This window comes from Xenopus laevis, chromosome 2L (genome assembly GCF_017654675.1).
Source record: "Xenopus laevis strain J_2021 chromosome 2L, Xenopus_laevis_v10.1, whole genome shotgun sequence".
Classification (NCBI taxonomy): Eukaryota; Metazoa; Chordata; class Amphibia; order Anura; family Pipidae; genus Xenopus; species Xenopus laevis.
This window is the reverse complement of record NC_054373.1, coordinates 17,921,507-17,930,723: the sequence shown is the minus strand read 5'-3', so window position 1 is coordinate 17,930,723 and position 9,217 is coordinate 17,921,507.

Genomic DNA, 9,217 nt, shown 5'->3' with positions numbered 1-9,217 from the left:
AAAGGTGCCACTGTGGCTATATGGTGCCAGCATGGGAGGTCTGAGCACAAACTATGAAAAAAACATCAGTCAATCAAAGATCCCGTACACCGGTGTCGTAAAAGAATTGCAGACATTAAAAAAAAGCCTTACGCATTTTGTGCACTTAAGCATAATCATAAGCAGAGGTCTGGGAGCAACCAAAATGCAAGGGGTCCAATCAGCTGGGGACTTAGAAGTCTATTTAGAAATGGCTGAAAATGGTAAAAGTGTTAGCGCATCCGTTGCATTGTTACAGATCTGGAACAGGAGAAGCTTTGCAAATCAGTGCAGTATTTGCCCTTATGCAATTCAATTCCAAAATGGACCGGTCCCTGTGTTTATGCAGATGTTGCAATTTATGCTTCAGCTTTTGCAGTTGGAATGCAAGGTAAGAGTTAAGCCATAGATCACTAGTTGCCAGTTTGAAACGGCATTTTGTATTGTTTCGGTTGGATCTCAGATCTGTTTGGACGGCAGACTTCAAAAATGAAATATTTCTGTGCTGGTATAAACAAATTAGAATCTCTACCCTGTAGCCCTCCAGCCAGAACTGGGCCAAGGTGCTCTTCCTGTTTGAAATATTTTATTTGGTTTTTACAATAAACCAGAAAAATCAATACCAAGGTGCTCTTAAGGAAAGGGTGGCTCTCTGTTCCACCACCACCATCCAGTCCCAACACCACCACCTCTCTCACCACCGATGAGATGCAGACCAGTTGATCAGGAAAGAGTAGATGGAGACAACAAGAGCTTATTGTGGTCTGTTCATATACTGTGCTGAATGGTTTTTAAACTTCGAGCCTTCGTCTGTCACTGGGTTATGCACATTATTTTCTGGGGCTGGGTTCCCCAACTTTCTTGCATTATCTCCCCCCCCCGCTATTTGTTCCTCTAAAAGTGATCCCCAACCAGTGGTTCACGAGCAACATCTTACTCATCAACCCATTGGGTGTTGCTCTCAGTGGTCTCAAAACAGGTGCTTATTTTTGAATTTCTGGCTTGAAGACAAGTTTTGGCTACCGAATTGCCAATCACAGCCCTTATTTGACACCCCAAATGCTTGTGATTCTCCCCAACTCTTTTTAAAATTGAATGTGGCTCATGGTTAAAAAAAGTAAGGACCCCTGCTTTAGGGCTAGTCCACACGAGGAGATTCGGGGAGATTTTTTCCCTGGCGACTAATCGCTTCGTCTTTTGAGCTACTATCTCCACGAACTGCCTCAGCATTTTCCCCCATAGGCTACAATGAAAAGTCGCCTGCGCTAATGCACACGCGGTGATGCGTTTTCTATAGTCGCCCGAAGTTGCCCCAGTGACGAGGCGATTAGTCGCCAGGCGACAAAATCTCCCCGAATCTCCTCGTGTGGCCTTACCCTTAAATGGAACTTTGTACAATTTTTTTTGGAATGTTCATTTTAAAAACAAATCTCAGGAAAGAAAATATTTAATTCTGGCTGTTTTCTCCTCTGTTCTGCATAGTCCAAATATTTTGCTTATCAAGGCAGCTGTGCTTGGTAAAAATATGTGCTTGGGTGTGGGATTTGCACAAGGAACTGATTAATGTGCATCTGCAAATCTGTCTCTGGCAGCAGGGTAAAAGGGCAGGAACAGAAGGGAGAGCACAATGTTATTTGTATATATAAAATGCTATTTTCACAGGTCCCTTGCTATTCCCAGCACAGCATGAATTTCACACAATTATATCAGGTGGATCCTGCTGTATTATTGGAGAAAGGGTGTCCAGGCAACAGATAGAACCTTGGTGGAGAATGTTGAAAATTTCTGAAGGCTTAGTCTCCCCAAAAAAAAAAGAGTCAGAATCACGAGCAACATAAAATCTCCAACGTTAGCCTTCTATTGAAAATGCCCTGCTTTAGAAGATGACTGCATACCTGTTGTCTTCTACCCTGAACGGGAAGTCCCGTGGCCTATACAACACTATTATCATTGAATTAAAGGGATACTGTCATGGGAAAACATGTTTTTTTAAAACACATCAGTTAATAGTGCTGCTCCAGCAGACTTCTGCACTGAAATCCATTTCTCAAAAGAGCAAACAGATTTTTTTATATTCAATTTTGAAATCTGACATGGGGCTAGATATTTTGTCAATTTCCCAGCTTCCCCAGTCATGTGACTTGTGCCTGCACTTTAGGAGAGAAATGCTTTCTGGCAGGCTGCTGTTTTTCCTTCTCAATGTAACTGAATGTGTCTCAGTGGGACATGGGTTTTTACTATTGAGTGTTGTTCTTAGATCTACCAGGCAGCTGTTATCTTGTGTTAGGGAGCTGTTATATGGTTACCTTCCCATTGTTCTTTTCTTTGGCTGCTGGTAGGGTTGCCACCTGCCCGGTATTCTACCGGCCTGGCCGGTAAAAATTATGGTTGATCCCAATGTTATTAATAGGGAAAAAAGATAAATATATAGGAAGGCTGGTATTTTTTTCCAGAAAAGGTGGCAACCCTAGCTGCTGGGGGGGAAATGGGAGTTTATCAGAGCACAAGTCACATGACTTGGGGCAGCTGGGAAATTGACAATATGTCTAGCCCCATGTCAGATTTCGAAATTGAATATAAAAAAATCTGTTTGCTCTTTTGAGAAATGGATTTCAGTGCAGAATTCTGCTGGAGCAGCACTATTAACTGATTCATTTTGAGAACATTTTTTTTCCCATGACAGTATCCCTTTAAGGATCTCAGTGATCTTACTAAGTTTCTAGCATCTTCCAAAGCTCATGGAGCACACTAGTGCCCTGTCTCAAGAGTTATATAAAGAGTTAAGAGACAGAGGATGACCATGCATGGATCGAGAAGCTTCAGTCACATCAGCCATACCAAGGTATAGCGTTTCAGCAATTAAAACATTCTGTTAAGATAAGGGTCTTCAGCTTAACTTCAAGAACATTTAGCAAACAGACAACTGGTCCTCAGTCTAGACTAGGGGTCCCCAAACTTTTTTTTTTACAGTTGAGCCACATTAAAATATAAAAAGGTAAACATATAAAAACAACATAAGCATGGAAAAATTTCCTGGGGGTGTGAAATATGGGCCGTGGTTGTCTATTGGTAGCCTTTATGTGGACTGGCAGCGTAGAGGAAGCTCTGTTTGGCAGTATATATGTTTTTTATGCAACTAAACTTGCCTTCAAGACAGGAATTGAAAAATTACCTGATTTAAGGCCAACAGGAGCAACCTCCAATGGGTTGCTGAGCAAAATGTTGCTCACAAGCCACTGGTTGGGGATTACTGGTCTAGACCTTCCTAAATCACTAGAGTCTAGACATTAGGTCAGTGGCTATTTCCTTCATTGTGTGTTATACAAATTATATAGTTTATTTTTTTTCTACATTTCCATGTATTGTCTTCTCGTCTACCCTACCCTTCCTAATGAAGGTGCAACAAAGTAATGTTCCAGAAATATGGAAACCTTGTCATCCATGCTGTGGTTCCAGTTTTACAATGGGAGAATGAAATGCATGATATGGGAATGTACCTGGCAAATTATCATGAACACATACAAATATGACAGTTTTCCCTTCCCTGACATACCCCTAAATATCAGGTCACCACCACAGTCATAGGACGCTGAGAACCTGGAAAATCCTGTTTTTCAAACGCATCCGAAGTTAAATCTAGTGGACATAAAAAATATATAGAAAGGAAGGACTAGGTTTGAGAAAATGTCAGTACATTCCAACTCTAGTTTGTGAAAGTTTGATGAAGCAAGTATAAAGGGATTGTCTTCCTGAACTGTACTTTGCTGTTATTAACCTGTTTATCAAAGGGAGCGAGAGCCCAGCGGAAAGACAATAATTGTGTGAAGATAAACAGGGAACAGAGTTCAGAAAACGAAGTGCTTACGGCAAGACAGAGGAGGCAGGTTGTTTATCAGCTGCAAAACCCATCTGCAGAGTATCTACTAAGGAAAGATAATAGTCTGCCTGGCTTATAACTGGCTTCTGCACTGATAAAGGTTTTCCCAACTGAATCACTGAACTTCTATTCCTTTTTCACGGGGTCGGCATTTTATTAAAACAAGAATGAGCTACGCATTTGTGGTGCAACACCCATTTGTTTAATACGGTGCAATAACAGAGTGTGAATGAACTTTTATTACGTCCATTTACCATAACAGAGCAACTGCCCTGAGGATGAAAACTCCGTAAGTGTCACAAAGTCTCAGTCTCCATTGTTCCATTGGCCTTATATGTACAATATACTGTATAGTCCTCATTAGCTTCAAACTTGCACCGTCTTCAGAGTTCAAACACTACTTTGCCCTACCTAGTGCATTTCATGCAGTCTCCACTCAGAGTTGTTCACTCCTGCATTTCTAAATGGAAGATTAAACTAAAAAAAAACCCTAAGTGCATTGTCTTGGGGCAATGAAGAAAAGTAGGAAGACTCACAAAAAGGCTGAGAGACACATCCACAACAGCTGGAGGTCCACAATTTGGACAACCTTGTCTATTTAACGCCACATTTCCTGAATTAATAGATGTCTATGGCTTGATATTAGGTTCATGGTCCCATTGAGCAGTGGCCAAACAAGGCTAAGAAGAATTCCAGTTCAAGATTATGGTATTGCCTTTAAAAAATAAATCGTTCCACACACTTTTAGAAGGAAAATTCCCTGTAAAGCTTTTGGGTTCCTTACCATGGCCATGGCTGCTCTTTGGATAAATCTACCTTTGCTTTTTCTATGTTGCATAATGTTATTTTTAAAGTCCAGCTTTCTTCTTACCCCCTTTGCCTTTGGACATGTTTAGCATTACCAGAGCCACTGAGAACCTGTAGCCAACAGATGAAGATGTTTTCCCAGTATATCAGGTTTTCTGGTATCGTTTGCTAACATTGACTTTTTTTGAAGACTGGCGCATTGCTGACATTTTCACTGTTCAGCTAAGAATGTGCAGGAATTGTGCCACAGTTCAGTGGAAATGTTTAACAGTATTGATCCCCCAGGCTCTTACATTCAAAGGAGTATAAATAAGATAGCATATTGCCAGATGTAGAGTCAATTACCCAAGAATCTCCCGTCACCTATTTTCCATCAATAAATATATCCATCCTGACACGTCTATAAAGCAGAATTATTAACTATATCTGGAAAAATATAAAGAGGCTCCGAGAGACAGTAAACTGCTGTGGCATTAACGGGGCCATTTATACTGTGAACTGTCCATCTTCTCAGCCCAGTTAAAGAGATTGCTTCTTGCTCTTTCTATTGACTGTTTGAGCACAATGTGATCTTGGAGAGCTTCTTTATGACTTTCACAGAGGACCTTTAGGCATCATTCGAAATATAAGTTAAGGGCCGCCACGAGACCCAAAAAACTGCATAAAGTAAGAAAGCTTAAATACCCAGATCCGACCGGGCAGTTTGATGACTTTTATTATACTGCCTGACCATCTGGAACTTTTGCCATACTTTGAACTGTCCATCTTCTTGGTCCAGTTAAAAGAGATTGTTTATTGCTCTTTATATTGACTATTTGAGCACAATGGGATCTTGGAGTGCTTATTTATGACTTACTTCCCTGAGGACCTTTAAGCATCAACCAAAATATAAGTTAAGGGGCACCATATCTGGCCAGGCAGTTTCATGACTTTTACAGTTTACTATACTGCCTGATCATTTGGAACCTTTCTGAGTATTTCATCCTGTTGGATCACATTCAGACACTTTCAACTGGCACTGGCCATTCTCTTTGGGTGGACGAAGCACCAGCCAATGAATAAGCAGCAGTGTTGATGTCCAAATATCACAGTATCTAACCATTTGGGATGTAGGTTGGTTGATCAGATGGAAACCAAGAATTTGGCAACATTTATCGCATGCTATAGCACTGATATGCCAGTGAATGACCTTACCTACCTTCTAGCACTGACCAACTGCTAAAAAATATATACAGCTGTTATTATTTGAACACAAAGAGAAAGTAAAATGATTGCCTGCACACACTCTCAGACTTTCCAGAGATACACTCATGATGAGTAAGCAAGTGATTGACAAGACGCATGGAGAGAAAATGCTCGTCTTTCACTCTAGGTCCAATTGGCCGTTACAAAAACATCATGACGGAACTATAATACAATTGTTAATTTAGTGCAAGGGGAGCTCGTAATAAACAATTGTGCTAGATTTCTCTTCCAAAAGACAGGAGAAAAGGATCTATGAAATAGAGGCACATATCTCCCAGTTCATGACCATTTATCACAGAGATAAGAATATTTAAAGTGATGTTTTGAACTGGATGACCCTGAGGTCTGGTTATGATATGTTGGAGCAGGATAATGCCACAGACAGGCTGACGTACTACTGTATACTGATATCAACATTCTTCTTCAAGAAAAGATATATTTCTGGTAAAAATCTCTGGAGCTTCTACAATAAACAGACGTCTATAGAAGGTTTGCTGTTAAGTAGTGTGATCCTATCCATGCCTGGGTGCCACCTCCTTCCCATTTCTTTGTGTGTAATTACAATTGTAGGAGAAACCTTACCAGTTGCACCATGGAATAACATCCTAACAATATACTGGCCATGATGAATATAACCCATCTTGCCATGGTAGTCTATCTACCCCAGACATCCTCAGTATCTCTAGTCTAGAGAAACTCTAGTTCTAGTCGTCAGTTGATATCAACCTGAAGAACATTTTCATCTAAAACTCAAACCACATAGGAAAATATATTATGCATACAAGCCAATAACTCCCCAGTGAATTGCTTTCAAATACCCCTAAGTACCAGCAGATCCTAATCCCTTAAAGGGCATATAAAGGCGAAAAAATAAAATCCCATTTTTACTTTCTTTAATGAAAATGAAACCTATCTCCAATATACTTTAATTAAAAAATGTGTACCGTTTTTATAAGAAACCAGACTGTATGCAGTGAAATTCTCCCTTCATTTACTGCTGTGGATAGGAATTGTCAGACGGTCCCTAACTGCTCTGCAGGGAAACAATCATACTTATGAACAGCAGGGGGAGCCCCCGCCTTACTTCCCAGCCATGCAGAACTCAAGCAGCCAATTTTGAAAGTATAAATTATTTGTTTGATTAGGTTTGTGGTGCAGTAAGTTCATGTTTATATTTAGTATACAAAATACAGCATTTTTAGCCTTATTTTATTATACACTTTACATGCCCTTTAAAGGAAAACTATACCCCCAAACAATGTAGGTCTCTATTAAAAGATACTGAGTAAAACAGCTCATGTGTAAAACCCTGCTTCATGTAAATGAACCATTATCATAATAATATACTTTTTTAGTAGTATGTGCCATTGGGTAATCATAAATAGAAAATTGCCATTTTAAAAAATAAGGGCCTCCCCCTGAGATCGTAAGATTCACTGTGCACACATACAAACCACATGTAAGGTCACATGAGCCAATTAACAGACAGAGTTCTGCCTTTTGCTTCCTCACTTCTTCCTGTTACAGTTAGTGTTATAGTATTTCTGGTCAGGTGATCTCTGAGGCAGCACAGATAGAGTCACGAAATGGTGGTTCAAGGCAAGAGATGTAAAAGGGCAATATTTATGTAAATATATATTCCAGTTTGGTAAGATTCTTTAATATGTCATTCAATTTGATATAAACTATCTGTTGCTTAAGTATTCATTTTGGGGGGTATAGTTTTCCTTTAAATAAAAAAGGCAGACCAAAGTAGAATACATGATTTTAGCTTACTTATTATTTAAAAAGCACGATTTAATCAGTTCAGGTAAAAACACGATAAAAAGTGAAAACCTGAATCGTACAACTTTTTCTGAATCGCTCATTTTTTTCTGGCTTTTTCTTGAAAAGCCCAAATTTTTCAGTTTTTTTTCCCAAAACCCCAGAAAAGTTCGGATTTTTGGGCTAATTCTAGCGAAGACCACAGAAAAGTCAAAATAGTATTGGGACCTCTGCCATTGACTTATACACAACCTCGGCAGGTGGCAGATGCCAGATTTTTTGATTCTGGCTTTTTGCTGCATTGGGTTTTAATAAATCTCAAAAAATTCAACTTTTAAAAAAAAGCTAAAAATTTGAGTTTTGCCCCAAAAAGCCAGACCAGACTTTAGTAAATAACCCCTTTAATCATCAATAGTTACTTGCCAAAAATAGCCAAAAGCTCGATAGTCATGAACAGTCTCTTGCCACAAAGATCTGACAGTCATTGAGCACCACTTGCCACATAGAGCTGACCATTGAATAGTCATGCATCTGCAATTGCCAAAGGAGCTGGCAGTTAAAAAGTTATGGATAGACACAGGTCGAACTTGCAATCAGTGAATTCTAGCAAATGCCAGAGGGGCTGCTGTAAGATGCCATAGACAGTCACTATTTATTGGACCTGGGGGGAGCTGTTTGAGTCTCTCTGTACTTAAATTGCCAGGGCCTATTTTGTATTTCAGTCCAGATCATAGACATTGGCCACAATAAGCCAACTATTGGACAGTTATGTATAGCCACCTCCCACAAAAAGCCACAAGTTGGAGAGTTATGAAAAGTCACTTGCCACAAAGAGCTGACAGTTGGATAATCATGGATAGTCTCTTACCAGAAAGAGTCCAAATTTGGATAGCCATTGATAGTCACATGCCAGAAAGCCTACACTTAGGTAGTCATGGATACTCACTTGCCAAAAGAAGCCGACAGTTGGATAGTCATGGATAGGCACTTGCCAAAAGGAGGCGACAGTTGGATAGTCATGGATAGGCACTTGCCAAAAGGAGCCGACAGTTGGATAGTCATGGATAGGCACTTGCCAAAAGAAGCCGACAGTTGGATAGTCATGGATAGGCACTTGCCAAAAGGAGGCAACAGTTGGATAGTCATGGATAGGCACTTGCCAAAAGGAGGCGACAGTTGGATAGTCATGGATAGGCACTTGCCAAAAGAAGCCGACAGTTGGATAGTCATGGATAGGCACTTGCCAAAAGGAGCCGACAGTTGGATAGTCATGGATAGGCACTTGCCAAAAGGAGGCGACAGTTGGATAGTCATGGATAGGCACTTGCCAAAAGAAGCCGACAGTTGGATAGTCATGGATAGGCACTTGCCAAAAGGAGGCAACAGTTGGATAGCCATTGATAGGCTACAAAGAGCAAAGGTTGGATAGTTATAAATAGTCAATTACCTCAAAGAGCTGACAGTTAGTCATGTATAGTCACTTGCCACAAAGAGCTAAAGGTTGGA